We start from the raw sequence: 18,295 nt of genomic DNA, 5'->3' as shown, positions 1-18,295 counted from the left end.
TGCTCAAGGCCATACCTACCTGCAACACATATTTATAGAGCTCAATCATGTCTCCTTTCATACAGTCTAGTGGAGTATGGCTCAAGTCATTCACACCAATGTTTACTGTGACAGAGTCATAATGGTACATGTTGTTGAGAGACTTTTCTCCACTCTTTTGTCAATTAACATTCATTACTTGTGTCTGTTTTTAACTGCTGTTACAGGAATTATGTTATTTAAAAGTTAATAAAGGCTATAAAGGAGGAATGAATACTGTGCTATATACTTGTCCAAACTACAAGAAACTTTATCTGTGGCAACTAGATGGACAGGTCTCCTCAGAAAGAAGTGCAATGAAATGACAGACCAATGTGACCACATAGGAAGATTCTGTCACAGGTCAAATGACCTGCTGTGTACATATCTGATATACCTAATATTGGATGACCTTGCTGAATGCGTGAATGTGAAGAATTTTAAGCAGCAGTAAAACCTCCCAGGAAACAGGAGACTCTAGGCAAAACAGGTCCAAAAGGCAGAGACTTAGTTGGCAGAGTTCAGCTTCTGAAACTGTGGTCCAAGCAATACCAACAGGGGATGGGAAAAGGTGCCCATACTATAGTTAGGAATGACAAAGGAGGGAGAGAGAGAGTGGAGTAGAAATCTACATAAAGGAGGGCCATAGGATGTGAAGTGACATCAAACCAATAATGGATCAAGGGAACAGCCAGGGTCATAACCTAGGTTAAGTGCTTTTGCAGTTAAGACAGAAGAAGAGGGAGATCTGCTAGACTGATACTGTCTCTCCCCAGACACAATGAATAAGGAAGATTAGAGACAGAAGGAGACAACAAATGAGTGAGGATGGGTGAAAAGGGCAATACTCACTTAAAATCTAAATCTGGTAGGGCAGGCCGAGAGGTTCCGAGGTGTAGGGGAGAGAAAAGCAAGAGAAGATTGAAGCCTTGGGTCATGAGGGCTCAACCAGCTGGTGCAAGAATGTCAGAAAAAAACAAAATTCTGGATGTTTTCCTAACAAATGCAGAAGGTGTCATGGATGTCCAGGCTAAAGCACGCTTAGCCAAACATGACCATGGTTAAAGCACTGTTAACCAAAAGTGACGATGGTTAAGGTGCTGTTAGCCAAAAGCGACGATGGTTAAGGTGCTGTTATAGCCAAAAGAGACAATGGTTAAGGTGCTGTTAGCCAAAAGCAATGATAGTTAAGGTGCTGTTAGCCAAAAGAAACAAAGGTTAAGTTGCTGTTAGCCAAAAGCGACGATAATTAAGGTGCTGTTAGCCAAAAACGGTGATGACCCTAAAGTGTGTAGTTCGGAGGGATTGGGACTTCTTTAAGTGGAGCATGTCCAACAGCTCTGGGTTTGACATAGCTTTGTATGTTAGGCAGAGATCACCTCTGAGTAGGCGATATGCGACAGAGTAAAGTTGGAGTTTTTTGAGACGGTCTGCATAGGGCATCTGCTTGAGGCTGGTAATCCTCTTTGTGAGGTATTTCTGCGGCCTTTCCAGTTGTTGTAGATGTCTTGTGAGTTACATACCAAAAGGGGCGTTGTACTCTATAATGGGTCTAATCAGTGATGAGTAGAGGGGAACAATGACCTCTTTTTTTCGGGATGAGAAACCTTTTGTGATGAGGGGTGCCACGTGAAGGATTTCCTGACTACTGTGGCGATGTGATTATCAAAGAAGAGACTACTGTCCACCTATGTCCCAAGGTCTCTTATCACACTTTCGGTGCTAAGTATACTACCACCTATGTTGTAGTTCATGGGTACAGAGTTTTTACCAAAGGGGATGACAATGCACTTTTTGGCATTGAGCTTGAGGCCATGGCTTTGATAGCAGGCATCTGTCTCAGTGAGGCCCTTTTGTAGGATGTCCACATCATTAGGAATTTCGATTATGGCTCCTAGTTTCCGACCTTCTGTGTTAGCCTGTACTTCAAAGAAGTAGACACCAAACAGGAGAAGACCCAGGACTGAACCCTGTAGTACACCACTTGTCACTGCTCTGAAGTTGGATTTGGAGTCTGCTACTTTCAAAGTGTGGGTTCTGTCAGTGAGCCAGTTGGCAACTCATCTTGTGACATAGGGATTTATACCTAGTTTAGTGAGTTTATCTATAATTCCAGAGTGGGGGATGGTGTTGAAAGCCTTGGCAAGATCTAGATAGGCTGTGTGAACCACCTTACCCTTGTCTACACTTTGGTAACTGCTTCAAAGAAGTCTATCAGGTTTAGGAGACATGTTTTGCCTTTTACAAACCCGAACTGGGTGGGGTCCAGAGTTTGGAGATTACCAATGTCTTTGTTTATAAGTTCCATGATGATACGTTCCATGGCCTTGCACACCAGGCTCGTCAGGCTAATGGGGCGGTAGTTCCCAGGGTCCGTGGTGGCTCCCCCCTTGTGGAGTGGGATAACCATCGCTGTGCAACATTCAGCGGGCACAAAGCCTGAGGTAAGGCTATGATTGAATATGGTACTTAGGTGGGGTGCCAGTTCGTTCTGTAGTTCGTGTAGAATGCAGCCTGGGATGTTGTCGGTTCCTATGGATGCTGTGTTCTTGGCTTTGGAGAGTGTGGTTTATAGCTGTGTAGCCATGATTGCAGGAACTTTGCATTCTTCCAGTATAGAGATGGGCTTTTAAGAGGGTGAGAGGGGGGTAAAGTTAGCACTGAACCTATCTGCCAGGAATGTTGGCAATATCAGGTGGGTCTGTATATTTAGTGCCATTGTGATGCAACTCAGAGCAGATCTGAGCGTTGCCATTGAGATTCTTGACATAGCTATAGAATGCTTTGTGGTTGTCTTTAGAATTAGTGGCGATTTTGTTTTCATAACTAGCTTTGGAGGATTTTATCAGGGATCGCAGCTTCTTACTGAGGCTGACCAGTGAGCTCCTCCACTTATGTGATTTTACTCTCTTTTGCAACAGTTTCTTCCTTCTGTTGTACAGTTTGCTTATGGGAGGGGACCACTAGATTGGCTTCCTTTTTTTGGAGGATAGCATCTTGGTTCTGTTTGGGACAGTACGATCCATGCACTCGTGTAAGTGCTTATAAAGTGCAATTGTGTAGGATTCAGTAGTCGTAACTGTATTGTCCATCGGCATGGGTATCATGAAGTTCACCACTTCTGTCTTAAGAAGCATGAAGTTGGCTTTGGAGAAATTTTTTACCATGGTTTCCTTAATGGGGGGTGGGGGCAGGATGTGGATATCTAGGGTAATTAGCTTATGGTCGGATCGGACCAATGAGGCGTTGACTTCAGGTGTGGAACACCGGTCGCTCATGTTGGTACTGACTAGATCTAGGATATTGTTGCCCCTGGTGGGGGTGAGTAGTTTAAGGGGAGAAACTTTCCAAATATATATTATAGTTGTGTTCTTAAACCCAGTGCATCTGCTGCTGCCTGCCCCTTATGATAATTTGACAATATAAATCCCTTCCCTCTCCCTGTTTACCAGCTGTTGACAATAAGCTTATAAGTGTCATTTTGGAAAGTTTCTCCCCTTAAACTACTCACCAGGCTAACAGACCTTTGATAAAACTGCTTAATATTGAATGTACTGATATTGCTGATTTTAGTATTAAATTAGTGAGTTTTCTTACTCTAATGAATTGACTGGTTCTTGACAGTGGCAAAAGGAGGTTTCCAGGCTAGAATGCATTGAATGTTAAATGCTCAGTAGCAAGTCCAACCAAACATTCTAAAAATGAATTCCAAGCAGTTATAGTTGCTCCTGCCCTCCGAGTCATTCCTGTCAGTATCATGGACCAGCACTTCCTCACAACTTCTCTGGCCAGCCTGATTGAGATGGGTATCATGAGACAGTGTAAGAACTGTCTCATGCTGTCTGACAATCATCTATTACTCAAACAGCATAACAGTGCATAAGAGATAAATATATTTAACATTCTTGGAGAGAAAATCTCACACAAAAACTCAGACACCAAAACTGTCACCAGTACGCCATGCATCACGCCTCTCCAAGGCTATCACAATACACATAATCCATCATATGCAGACGTTCTGAAGATTACCTTCCCTAAACCTCAAAAACCTCCAAAACACAATTCATGCACAAAGCACACTCAGAATATTAAGCATACTTCCTCACATAGCACAGAGTCCCAAAGTCACAAATGTTTAGCTCATAAGGCAGGCATCAACACCACCAAACATTCTTGTTTTAGGTGACTCCATGGTAAGACGTACAGATGTGCCTCTTACCAGGCTAAGCAAGGAAAGAGTGATGGTTAGTTGCTTGTCTGGTGCCAGGATCCATCAGATCACACATGCACTCAGGTCCTTGAACAACAAGTACCAGTATAACTCTTGTCATAGTTCATGCTGTCATCAGTGACTTGAGGTGTACCTCCTTGTACTATATGAAGACAGACATAAGGGAGGTCTCAGACTATGAGTCCAAGGTAGGTATGAGCCTAATACTGAGCAGCTTTCTACTTTCTCCAAGGATAATGCAATGATATGAGCAAAAAGTAACTGACTTGAATAATTGGCTTAGTTTTGGGTGTCATTCAAATGGGGTCCAATATGTCAGCCTGGGAAGATATGATTGACAGACCACAATGCTTCACCAGGAATGGCCTGCTTTTAGGTGTTGATTACTGGCAAAGACATTGTCCACCTCCTTAGTGCCTTTTTAGGCAATGCCATCCTGATAAACATACCAATACAGCAAAAAATACACTCTCCAAAGCCAAAAACACAGCATCTATGGGACCTGACAACATCCCAGGCTGCGTTTTACATGAACTACAGAATGAACTGGCACCACACCTAAGTACTATGTTCAATCATAGCCTCACCTCAGGCTTTGTGCCCATTGAATAGCACACAGCAATGGTTATCCCACTCCACAAAGGGGGAGTCACCACGAACCCCAGGAACTACCACCACATTAACCTGACAAGCCTGGTCTGCAAGGCCATGGAACTTAAAAACAAAGACATTGGTAATCTCCAAACTCTGTACCCCACCCAGTTTGGGTTTGTAAAAGGCAGACCATGTCTCGTAAACCTGGTAGACTTCTTTGAAGCAGTCACCATAGCTGTAGACGAGGGTAAGGTGGTTCACACAGCCTATCTAGATCTCGCCAAGGCTTTTGACACCATCCCCCACTTTGGAATTATAGATAAACTCACTAAACTAGGTATAAATCCCTATGTCACAAGATGGGTTGCCAACTAGCTCACCGACAGAACCCACACTGTGAAAGTAGCAGACTCCAAATCCGACTTCAGACCAGTGACAAGTGACAAGTGGAGTATCACAGAGTTCAGTCCTGGGTCCTCTCCTACTTGGTATCTACTTCTCTGAAGTACAGGCTAACACAGAAGGTCTCTGGCTAACGGAGTTCACAGATGACTACAAACTAGGAGCCATAATCGAAACTCCTAACGATGTGGAAATCCTACAAAAGGGCCTCACTGAGACAGATGCCTGGTGTCAAAGCCATGGCTTCAAGCTCAGTGCCTAAAAGTGTATCGTCATCCCATTTGGTAAAAACTCTGCACCCATGAACTACCACACAGACCGCCTATTCTACTTCACACCGAAAGTATGATAAGAGACCTTGGGACACATGTGGACAGTAGTCTCTCCTTTGATAATCACATCGCCACAGTAGTCAGGAAATCCTTCTACGTGGCACCCCTCATCACAAAAGGTTTCTCATCCAGGAAAAAAAGAGGTCATTGTTCCCCTCTGCTCATCACTCATTGCACCCATTATAGAGTACAACTCCCCTTTTGGTATGTACCTCACAAGACATCTACAACAACTGGAAAGGCCGCAGAAATACCTCACAAAGAGAACTACTGGCCTCAAACAGATGCCCTATGCAGACAGTCTCAAAAAAACTCCAGCTTTACTCCATTGCATATTGCCTACTCAGAGGCGATCTCTGCCTAACATACAAGGCTATGTCAACACCCAGAGCTGTTGGGCATGCTCCACTTAAAGAAATCCCAATCCCTCTGAGCTACATGCTCTAGGGACCTAAACCTTGCCACCACAATAAACAGGACATGCTGGAGGGATAGATTCCTGTTCCAGAGACTTCCCATACTCTGGAACAAACTACCTACCTATATCAAACAAAGCTTCTCGTTAGCACTCAAAAAAACTCTTGAGGTTGGATGGGAAATTCACCCCGGGAATCAGTTCTGTCGCTCTGCTCGTCAGGGGCACAGGAAAATAATTTTCTTGGGTGGTGAAAGCCAGGGTACCTTTTTGACTAGGGTAATATAGGCCCTAGGGCCAATAGCCTAGTACCTACCTATGAAAACAAACAAAGGAAACTATGAAGTTGGTACTTATCAATGCTAGGAACCTAAACAAGAAATTTCACTCGACAAGCCCTTCTCACCATGGATGATACTGATATCTGTGCAGTGACTGAAACATGGTTTAAAATAGTGGACGTCATTCTGGCTGTGAAGGGCTATAATCCCTTCCCATGTTTAGACCAGCTGTTGTGCAGGAGGGGGAAAAAAGTAGGTGTGTGTCAGTCTACATCCAGAAGAGACTCACATCAAGGCTGGTAAAGCAGCATGATGCACTAAAACTTCATGTCTAAACGATCAGAAAGTTCCCGTACCATATATTAGCTAGTTATAGAACTCCCTCTATGACACAAGAAAGCCACAACACCTGTCTACAGAAACTAGAATTAATCAGTATTAAACCAATACCATTTTCCTAGGTTATCTAAACTATCCAACTATGGACTGGGACACCTACATTAACACTACTGCACAACCAAAGAGATTCATACACTTTGTCAATACAAATGCCTTGGAACATTTAGAGAACCGACTACAGGGAATAACATCTTGGATCTTGTCCTTACCATAGCTCTCAACCTTCCATCTCCAAAGTGAGGAATACTAGCCCTCATAATGTGGAACAAATGGGCAAAATGTGGAACACATACTAATGGTTTACTAACAACTTGAGCTAGGAAGGTCATAGGATGGCTAAAATATGCTGGTTTTACTTATAAAGAAGATCTTTTAATGAATTAATACGATTCATTTCTATTTACCGTGGCTTTCACTTAAACAATTCCTAACACTGAATGTGTTGCAGACCCTTTCAGTGTGGAACTTCGAGGAACAAGAACTTTTTAACACCCTAAATTAGGTACATTCCTCATAATGAGGTACACTTGAGAGTTATGGTCCTTACTAATATGGAAGCTCTCGTTTACCCAAACTACCCACTCCTAAGTGATACCAAACCCAAACTAAACCAAAACTAAAAAACAACTTCGTACCCCTACCCAACATGGCTTCCAACCAGGACATAGCACCAAAATAGCTCTACTCTCATTCTTAGAAACTGTCACTCAAGCCCAAGATTCTGGGAACTTAGTATCCACAGTGCTCCTAGATCTTTCTAAACCATTACATACTGTTTCCCATAAGCACCTTCTAAGTTACCTCTCAAACCTAAATCTCACCCAAAACGCTCTTTCCTGGTTCTCAAGCTATCTGTCAGATAGATCTCAGGTTGTGAAATGGAAGAAAGGCACCTCACCTTTCTTACCCACTCCTACCGGAGTACCACAGGGGTCCATCCTCGGACCAATGCTGTTTAATATCTTTATCAATAACTTTCACCCTGCTATTCCTAATGCCAAAGTCATCCAATATGCAGATGACTCTACACTTGTTTGCTCTACCTCTAACCTCCCTGAACTTCTATCTAAAACTCAGACTGCCTTCTCAACTACTGAGATCTGGATGCACCAAAAATCACCTTTCTCTCAATGTTAACAAATCTACAATATTACTATTCACACCCACAAAATCTTTCTCTTTTGATAAAAAAATTCCTTCCAAGTCCTTAGCCAAAGCAACTCTCCAATCGAAGTTGTTCCCTTTGCCAAACTACTCGTTGTAACTATAGACGAACACTTCAAGTTCAACATCCATATTCAGCAAAATATAAAGAAAAAAACACCAAAAACTAGGTATGCTCTATACAGGTACAACCACTTCCTCTCTACTTCTACCAGGCATACTCTGGCCTCCTCTTACCTCATTCCCTCCCTTCTGTATGGCACCCCGCTACTAACTAACCTATCCTCTTTCATCACTTCCAAACTTGAAAGCTGTTACAACAAAATTTCTAAATTTGCCACCAAAGCCAAATATTCCACTCATCAATGTGTTACCCTCCAATCCATCAACTGGTTAGAATTCACAAATTACCTGGACTTCCTTTAGCTAACTACAGCACATAGACTAATATTTAATCCAACCAAATGCCCTACTCTAACAACCTTCCCCCCATACACCCGATATAGAACTCTCAGATCAAAAACCAAAACTTAATTACTGTCCACAAACCTAAATGCCCTGCTGGACAACTTCTCCTCTCCTTAGGTAAGAAATGGAACTCTCTCCCTTCCACACTAAGGACAATGTTAAACACAAACAACTTCAAAACTCAGCTTTACACCTACCTCTCCCCCAAATGGAAATGTAACTGCATTCTCCCTACCTAGAACTGTTTAATAACAAAAGCCCCCGGGAGGGTATCCTCCTGAGTTCGAAGTTCCTAAGCACATTATAGCTGGCTAAAACCTTCTATAGCTAATTCGCATACGATCTCTCACACTATGTAAATATTTTAAACAGCTTTTGACTTTAACTGTGTGAATTTGTTAAAATGTATCTGCACAATATTTTTCCACTATGTGCAATATTGCTCACACTTTGTATTATTTGTTATGTATTTGTACTTGTACTTTTATTTTTATTGACTGCTATCTTTACTGTAAAATGTTTCATGGAGCTTTTCTCCTTGGGCCTCCACTGAAAATGGGCTCTCTGGCCCAGTGGACTTCCCCGTTAATCAAACTGGAAATAAATAAATAAATAAATAAACTCAGCTAACTCCACTGAATATGCAGAAACACACAGCTTCACACTATAACAGCATGTAAACAGCTGCACAGATGCAGGTGTACCCCACAGGAACAAGTACAGGGCAAACCCCGGAAACCAACCCACATGGTAGAACCATAATATCAACAAGCTTTAAAACAAACTAAAACGAATTTTGACCAAGAGTAAGAGGAGTAATTCCCAGAATGTTACAGCTCTTGTCACTGAAATAAACAAAACTCAGAAGCTTAATAAAATCCATCAAAGCCAAGTCTGAGGCTAAAATAACAACTGGAAAATAGGTGCATGACTGTTGAATCATAGGGTCTATATTAGAACATTGAAGTTTCAAAACTTCGAATGTTCTAATATCGACCCCTATTCAGTGAAAGATGAAAATATCGAAGCAACAGAAAATAAGAAGTTATGTACCTACCATAACGTTCCATGTTAGTTGTCTTCTCTCGCCTTCTTTCTTGCTTGATGGGTTCGGAGCCGATCCTCGGCTCCGACTCGGCACTTGCTTTAGCTCGAGAACTCCTTTTACCAGCTCGAGGCAGCCCCATATCCCATGATGCAAGGCGGTAAGTACCCAGATCTCGTTTGTTGACAAAGGGCAATAACACCAAGCATAAAATACTTCCCAAAGGAAGAAGAAACTTACAGATGGAAAAAGGACCAGGTCTGAATGGTCTTTAGTATAATAGTTTCTTATACAAGGTCTGTCCAGGCCAGGGGGAAGGAGGGAGGGTCGCAAGAAAGAAGGCGAGAGAAGACAACTAACATGGAACGTTATGGTAGGTACATAACTTCTTAATGTTAAGTTGTCAATCTCGCCTTCATTCTTGCTTGATGGGACCGCGTCCCTAGCACCTCTATCCTGGGTGGCTCAATGGAACAAACTCTTGAGGACTGTAGAGCCAAAACTGGCTCTGTCCCTGGAGGCCAAGTCCAATTTGTAATGGGAAACAAAAGTGTGAGGAGTGGCCCATGTGGCCGCTGCACAAATAGTGTCCAAAGGAAGTCTAGCTTGAAAAGCTGTAGAAGTAGCTAAACTCCTAGTTGAATGTGCTTTAGGTTTTGAGCACAGCTGTTTTCCCTGAGCGATAAATTTCAGTGATGACCGAAGAAAGCCATCTGGACAAAGTCACTTTAGAAACAGGAAGGCCTTTTTATTATCCGATAGGAAACAAAAAGTTGATCAGATTTTCTAACTTTTTTTGTTCTGTCCAAATAATATCTAAGTTGATGGTGGACGTCAAGATAATGTAGCTTTTGTTCAGCTCTATCTGAATAGTTAGGAAAAATACAGGAGATCAATGGATTGATTCAGATTGTTCTTTGAAGCGACTTTAGGTAAAAGGATGGATTAGTTCTCAAAGATGCTCTGTCTTTGTGAAAAATCAAATAGGGGGGTCGAACCGAAAGAGCATGAAGTTCAGACACCCTCCTGGCAGATGTAATAGCCACTAGGAATAAAGTTTTCCAAGAAAGATATTTCAGGGAACAAGAAACAGCTGGCTCGAAGGGGAAGAATCAAGGATGTCAGCACTAAATTTAGATCCCACTGAGGAGGAGGATTCCTGATTGGAGGCTTTAGTAGGAAAATTCCTTTCAAGAAGGCCCTGCAGAGCCTATGGGACATAATATTATGATCTGCTATCCCGACATGAAAATTAGAAATAGCAGCCAATTGAACTCTGACTGTTGAAGAAGAAGAGCCTGCATGAAAAATCTCTGCTAAGAAGTCCAGAACTGCCTGAACAGGGGCAGTAAAAGGATCAATATTTTGGGCCTTAGCCCAATAAGAGAAACGTTTCCATTTGCTTGTGTAAATCCTCCTGGTAGAGGATTTTAGTGAAGCTACTATGATGTCTCTAACGGGGTTAGAGATCAAAGGAAGCCTGGCTAAGGAAGGAAGTGGAGCAACCATGCTGTGAGGTTGAGAGAGGGGATTGACCGGTGCAGCTGACCGGATTGGTGAATCAGTAGATCTGGCACTGGGTCCAGATGCCACGGCTGCACCAAAAGGTGATGATGGAGGAACGGAAACCAAACTTGTCGAGGCCAATAAGGGGCAATGAGAATCAATTTGGCTCTCAAAACGGTTGCTTTCTGGATCACCTGAGGGATCAGAGGAAATGGAGGGAAGGCATAAAGAAGTCCCTGGGGCCAATCCTGGGTCAGAGCGTCTCTGGGGGGATGGCCTGATAGAGGGAAGAGGCTGAAGAAGTCTGGACATTTGCTGTTTTGGGGAGTAGCAAAAAGATCGCAACATGGACGACCCCATTCCAGAAAAATCTCTTCCGCTATAGATTGCTTGAGAGACCACTCGTGAGGCATGAGGATAGCTCTGCTCAATCTGTCCGCTATAATGTTGGTTTTCCCAGGGATATGCGTTGCTACCAGAAACCGATGAGAGGAGATCGCCCATTGCCAAAGTCTGAGCTTCGACACAAGGGGTAGGACTTGGTTCCGCCCTGTTTGTTGATATACCAAACTACAGACATGTTGTCTGTGTGGACTGCAATTGTCCCTACGGGAAGAAAGTCGTTGAGGGCTTGCAACGTTAAAAGCACTGCTCTCATCTCCAGGACATTTATGTGCAGATGGTACTCGAACGGTTGCCACGTCCCATGAACCATCCTGCCCTGATAATGACCCCCCCACCCGATCAGGGAGGCACCCGTGGTGACAGTGGCTATCGGGGACGGAGGCACAAAGCACCTGCCTTGGTGAACCTGAGATGATGTGATCCACCAAGCAAGATGTTCTTTGCATGTTTGTGTCACCAGAATCTGGTGACGCATTGGAAGCTGCTGGTATGACCACTGTGTGAACAGCATCCACTGAAGAAGGCGCATGTAGAATCGAGCCAGGGGAAGAAGTGTAATGGCCGTAGCCATGAGACCTAATACCTTCAGAACCATTCTGGCCTGTATTTTCTTGCTGGCCAGAATGATCCTGACATGAGTCTGAATGTCTGAAACTCTTTGTTCTGTAAGGGTAGCTGACATCCGAACAGTGTTTAAGTTTGCGCCTATGAAGGTAATAGACTGGCAGGGCGATAAGGATGACTTTTCAAGTTGATTGAGATGCCCAAATGAGAACAAAGGCCTATTGTGTAATCCCTGGCTTGTATAAGCTGATGCCTGGTGGTGGCTGACAGGAGCCAGTCGTCGAGATACGGAAACACCTGGAATCCTTGACGTCTCAGGTGAGCCGTAACCACTGCCATGCATTTGGTGAACACTCTGGGGCTGTAGTGAGACCAAAGGGCAGGGCTCTGAACTGAAGTGACTGGACCCCAGCCGGAAGCGGAGAAATCTCCTGGAGCGTCTGTGAATTTTGATGTGATAGTACGCATCCTGAAGATCTATTGAGCACATCCAGTTGTCCTTCTGTAAGAAGGGCAGAATTGACTGAAGAGTGACCATTCGAATCTTGTCTTCTTGACAGTCTTGTTGAGTCTGCTGAGATCCAATATTGGTCTCCAGTCTCCCGTCTTTTCGGGGACCAAAAAGAACCTTGTGTTGATTCCGGCTCTGAATGGTCTATTGTAACTGGCTGAATGGCTCTTTTTGCAGTAGTTTTGCGATTTCTAACTCTGCAATGTCCCTTAGACCGGGTGGTACATCTGGAAGGGAATTTGAGGGAAAGGACTTTCCTCGAAAGGAATTATGTAACCCTTGGATATGATCGACTGTACCCATCTGTCTTGAGTGAGGGAATGCCAGGCTTCTGGGTACAGTGATAATCTTCCCGACTGCCTCCAAGGAGGGACAGCCGGGCAACACCTCAGGGATGCTGAAAGGGCTTGTCAGAGAGAGGCTCCCTGTTTCCCTGGTTCTTGGACCCCTCTGCCTCTAGAGCGTCTGTTATTGTTACCTCCTCTGCCTCTAGGGGTAAACTGACCACGTGAATCCGGCGTGACTCCTTGGGATTTACGGAACCACATCTTCCCGCCCTTCTGTCCTTTGGGATAAGGTCTAGAAGGGGTGGAAAAACGGACTCCAACAGCAGAAAGAGTCTTGCCGTCCTGCTCGCACCTGGTCAAGGTTTCCTTCACCTGAGGGCCAAACAAAGCTGACCCATCAAAGGGAGAATTTGTGAAGGATGCCTTAAAGGGATCCGCAAAATCACATAGCCGCATCCAGGCTTGGCGTCTAAGAGCCACACCTGTGCCTGCGGCTCTACTCGCTCCATCCGCAGCATAAGATATTAGCCGCATGGAGGAGTTAACAACGGAATTGAGGGTTCCTAGCTGCGAAGCAATCTTATCTTGAGCTCCTGCAGCTGTAGGATCCTGAACTACTTCTCCCAGCTCCTTCAGGATATCCCTTTGGAGTCTGGTGAAGTGACATAGGTAATTCAGCGAACGCATAGCAAAGGTCGCTGAGGAAAACATCCGCTTACTGTACCTATCCATGGTCCTAGAGTCCTTATTAGGAGGATGGACGGGCACGGAAGGATCTGCAAGTTCCTTTTTGGTGGCCGCAGCCACCACCATGGCATCAGCGGGTCACCCTTGGTAAGGAATTGTTTGTCACTGGGGCAGTGATAAATTTAGAAGGCCTCCTAGGGACTGGCTCTACAGAGTCAGGAGCTGCCCACGCCTTCGTGCAATAACCTGCATAAGGGGGTCGAAAGGCGGAGACACCCAGGAGGTGGAGGGCCGAGATCCAAACGCCTCTAGGTATACTGACTCATCCTCAGAGGGATTGTTGGTGGGCCAGTTTCCCCTCTGTTTCAGAAGTTCTAGGATGTCTGCGAAGGAGACATCCTCAGAGGGGGATCTAGGGATCCCTCTGACTCATCAAAGTCAGTATCCGAGTGACAGACTCGGGGAGTCTACATGCTTCCTCTTACAAGTCCTCTTCCTAGGAGGATCTCCCGAAACATCAGGAGAATCCTCGGAAGAGGGGAAATTCCCAATGGGGAAACCTGAGGCGGAGGATCTCTGGGTCCTGTAGCAAGAGAAGTGGCAGAGATGTCAACAGGTACTATAGAGGGAGGAGCTACGGGAACAGACTGCTGACTGATACCAGTGGCCAGTACACTCTTCATCACCTCGAATGCTCCCCTCCCAGACAGGTCCGAGAGAACCCGCTCAAGAGCTAGGAACTCCAGGGACCACTGAAAGGGAAGTCTCCGAGGCAGATGTCGGAGCCGAGCTCACCAAGGCCGAGGCTCCAAGGGGAAGAGCGGGTTCAGACAAGGGTCCGATGCCACTCACCCCTCGGAGGAGACCATGGAAGCCCGACCACGAATCCCTCTAAGGAAGGTCTCAAGAGGAGATAAGAGTAGAGGCTGAAGGAACAGAAGGGGGTATCCGTCCTCCAGCCGTAGCAGTAACCATGCCCGAAGACTCCAACTCCAAGCTCTGGGGTAGAGTTGAAGGAGGAACTGTAACGGGGTGTGGACCAACAGTCGTCTGCTGAGACGGACTGTGTAACATTTGGGCCAGTACCTGTGACTTGAGTAATCTACTGACCACTCTCTCTAGGTCATGATCTGACAACCTGGATGACCTTGAAGATCGGCTCCGATGGCTCCGTTCCGATAGAAGAGGTGAAGCCGGAGCCGAAAGTACCGGCCCCAAGGAAGGAGACCCCGCCCTCTTCCTGGAATGAGCCACCGGAGCCGATACTATAGATCCCGTCGGAGCCGACTTCTCGGAGCCGACAGGAAGTTCGATGTATCGGCTCCAGCCGAGCCGATACAGCCACCAGTAACGGTGTCGGAGCCGATCGGAGCCGACACCGATGCCTGTGCCACATGGGTGTCGGAACCGATCGGAGCCGACATCGGCGGACAATACAGATTCGGCACCGATAGCCATCGGTGCCGAAGCTGTCAAGCCAGAATCGGCTCCAGCCGAGCCGATCTCGACTCAGTGCGAGCCGAGTCGAGGCCGCAGGCTTAGATACAGAAGCCTGGGCCTTGGCAGGTTTTGTTGATTTTGGTGGAGCCGACTTAGCCGGAGAGCCCTCCGGCTTAAGAAGGCCCCTAAGAATCAACTTATTCTCTCCTGCAGGACTCTCTGGCTGAAGGAGTGACAAATAGCACAGGAGTCCTGCAGGTGAAGAGGGCCCAGACAATACAGGCAAGAAGTGTGACCGTCTGTCAGAGACATCTTCTGACAGCACGAGTCACACTTCTTAAAACCTGAGACCCTCTCCTTTGACATGGTGCCGAAAACACAACAACACACACACCAGTCAAAATAACTTAAACAAAATACCAAGAGGTATTCTATAAAAAACCAACACACACACCCTAACAGGGGGGGGATGGGATAGGGAAAAAATTGACTAACAAAAAATTAAAGGAGACAGGGAATTTCTGTCAGAAAGGGTAGAAAAATAAACTTAAACTATCAATAAAGGAGTTTTAGACTAAAAAGGGGCTTAAATATCACAAATGTGAACAACTTACCAGGAGCTGGTAAAAAGAAGACCTCCCAAGTGAAGCGGCAAACGAGATCTGGGTACTTACCGCCTTGCATCATGGGATATGGGGCTGCCTCGAGCTGGTAAAAGGAGTTCTCGAGCTAAAGCAAGTGCCGAGTCGGAGCAGAGGATCGGCTCCGAACCCATCAAGCAAGAATGAAGGCGAGATTGACAACTTAACATCCAAATTTTTTCCTAGGGAAAGAATTAGGTTGTCCGTTTCTGTTGCTTTGGTATTTTCAGCACTGTGGTGGAAAGTTACAGGTCGGGTTCAGGTAAGTGTGCGATTGAGTGCGGGTTAGGTTAGTTAGGGTTAGACTGCAGGTTAGGTTAGTTAGGGTTAGGGTGCGGGTTAGGTATGTGTGCGATTGTGTGGACATTAGGGCGGGTTAGGCGAGTAAGGGTTAGGGCACGGGTGAAGTGAGTGTGCGATAGTGACGGACCTTAGGGTTAGGGTTTAGGTTAAGGTAAGTGGATAGTTAGTGGTGTGTGTATAGTTTAGTGTAGGGTTAGGTGTAAGATTTTAAGTGTATGTGTGTGGATTACTGTTTGTCTGGTGTGTTTGTGTTGCATGTATGTGTTTTGGAACAGCAAATTATTTCCCTAGGAAAATATCTGCTATTCTGTATGTTCAATGCTTTCAGCTTTTGCTGAATAGGGGTCGATATCAGAACATTCGAAGTTTTGAAACTTCAATGTTCTAATATTGACCCGAATCATACACCAATGCACTGTATGAGCACATACACAAATGCATGGAACGGGCCATACCAAACAGAACCAAGACACACTCCTCCAAAAGAGGAAGCCAATCTGGGGGTCCCCTACCATAAACAAACTCTACAACAGAAGGAAAAAACTGTTGCAGAAAAGGGTGCATTCCCAAGACTGGAAAAACTCCCTTGTTAGCCTCAGCAAAAAACTGAGACCACTCATCAAATCCACTAAAGCTAGCTATGAAAACAAAACTGCTGCAGATTCTAAAGACAACCACAAGGCATTCTATAGTTATGTCAAGAATCTACATGGCAAAACTCAGATCTGCTCTGAGTTACAGCACAATGGCAATACATATACAGAACCAACTGATACTGCCAACATATTGGCTGACAGGTTCAGTGTGAACTTTATCCCCCTTTCATCCCCTAAAGGGCCTATCACAATACCGGAGGAATGTGAAGTCCCTATTATCACAGCTTCACAGGTAAAAACCGCACTGTCCAAAGCCAAGAATATAGCTTCCATGGGACCTGATAATATCCCTGGCTGTGTTCGACATGAATTACAAAGTGAACTGGCATCACACCTGAGTACCCTGTTCAATCACAGCCTCATTTCAGGCATTGTTCCTACCGAATGGCACACTGCTACGGTCATCCCACTCCACAAAGGGGGAGTGACTACAGACCCTCAGAACTACCGCCCCATTAGTCTGACGAGCCTGATATGTAAGGCTATGGAAAGCATTATCACGGACCTTATAAATAAGAACATAGGGAATCTCCAAACTCTGGACCCCACGCAGTTTGGGTTTGTGAAATGTAGATCATGCCTGCCAACCTGACAGATTTCTTTGAGTCTGTCACCAAAGCTGTGGATGAGGGCAAGGTAGTTCACACAACCTACCTAGATCTTGCCAAGGCCTTCGACACCATCCCTCACTCAGAAATCATAGATAGACTCACTAAACTAGGCATAAACCCCTATGTCATAAGATAGGCTGCCAACTGGCTCAGTGATAGAATCCACACTGTGAAAGCAGCGGACTCCAAATCTGACTACCAATCAGTTACAAGTGGTGTCTCACAGGGATAGGTCCTAGGTCATCTCCTGTTTGGCATCTACTTCTCTAAAGTTCAAACCAACACAAAGGGACTCTTGAAAGAATACGCTGTTCTATATAGTATATACTGTCTTTTCAAACTACTGCTAGCATGATTATTAGCTTGAATAAAAGCTGCAAGAATAATATGAAATATAAATGGTTAATTTAGATTTCCTACAAGTACAACCTCCCAGATTCAGTAGGCATTGGCCTTCAAAGAACTGGTCCTTTCCAGGCCTTCTCAGTCCAAACCCAGGAACAGCAGACAGACCACCTAGGCTACAGTCTCAGACTATGCACAGAGGGTGGGGGGGGGGCTCACTTCCAAGGCAGGAGTAGTAAGCCACCCACCAGAAAAAAAATGAATTTACAACCCTTAAACCTCAACAGCCCTCTCTGTGGGAGGAAAAGAAGCTCACCCCTGCTCTCACCCACCCTGAATTCAAGGACAAATGGGTGGAACTTTTTACAAAGAGAAATCCACTTTTCCACATCCACAGATTCACTACCAACCCCAAATGGCACCCCAAGGGCTACCCCAAAATAGCAGGCCAGTCTCTCTCCTCTCTCAGGGCTCAGTATCTCTCAGCAGGTGTCTGTCAAGCAAGGGTTTCAGGGTGTTTTTATTCAAGAGTCTTTCTGGTACCCAGAAGATTTTAGAGACAAAGACTCTAACCTCTCTACCTATCCTCAACCTTTCTCTCTTCATAACCCAAAATTCTAAATTTCCACAATTCAAAAGCTTTTTTCAACTGCTAGCCAAGGATGCCTGGCTGGCAACCCCCTTGCTTAAAGGAAGCTACAAAAAGAGAGGATCCTGCAGACCAATACCTCTCCACATCTTTGGGTCTCCTCACTTTCAGTTCTCTGCACTTCACTTTGGCTTCTCTGCACTTCCCCAGGGCTCCAGTCTGCACCCTTTGTGTTCCTACCAGCCATTGCAATTTTGCAGGCTGAGGCTGAGAAAATTTCAAATTATTGTCGGCAGGCGAAATTCAGACAGGAGCCTGAGGCTGCTAACCTGCTATTACAACCCCTGGAAAGAAAAACTCTCCTTACACCATCAACTAAAAGAAATCTCACCTAATCTAGC

The 18,295-nt window shown here is 45.1% G+C and overlaps 1 protein-coding gene across 1 annotated transcript in view; it reads right to left on the bottom strand.

The window, feature by feature from the left end:
• IFT43 (intraflagellar transport 43) overlaps positions 1 to 18,295 on the bottom strand; it is a 2,700,032-nt gene that overhangs the window by 1,723,464 nt on the left and 958,273 nt on the right. The gene's annotated exons all lie outside the window — the stretch shown is intronic.

Source organism: Protopterus annectens, chromosome 6.part0 (genome assembly GCF_019279795.1).
Source record: "Protopterus annectens isolate FY-2018-M chromosome 6.part0, PAN1.0, whole genome shotgun sequence".
Lineage (NCBI taxonomy): Eukaryota > Metazoa > Chordata > Ceratodontiformes > Protopteridae > Protopterus > Protopterus annectens.
This window is presented reverse-complemented; position numbering and strand designations above follow the sequence as displayed.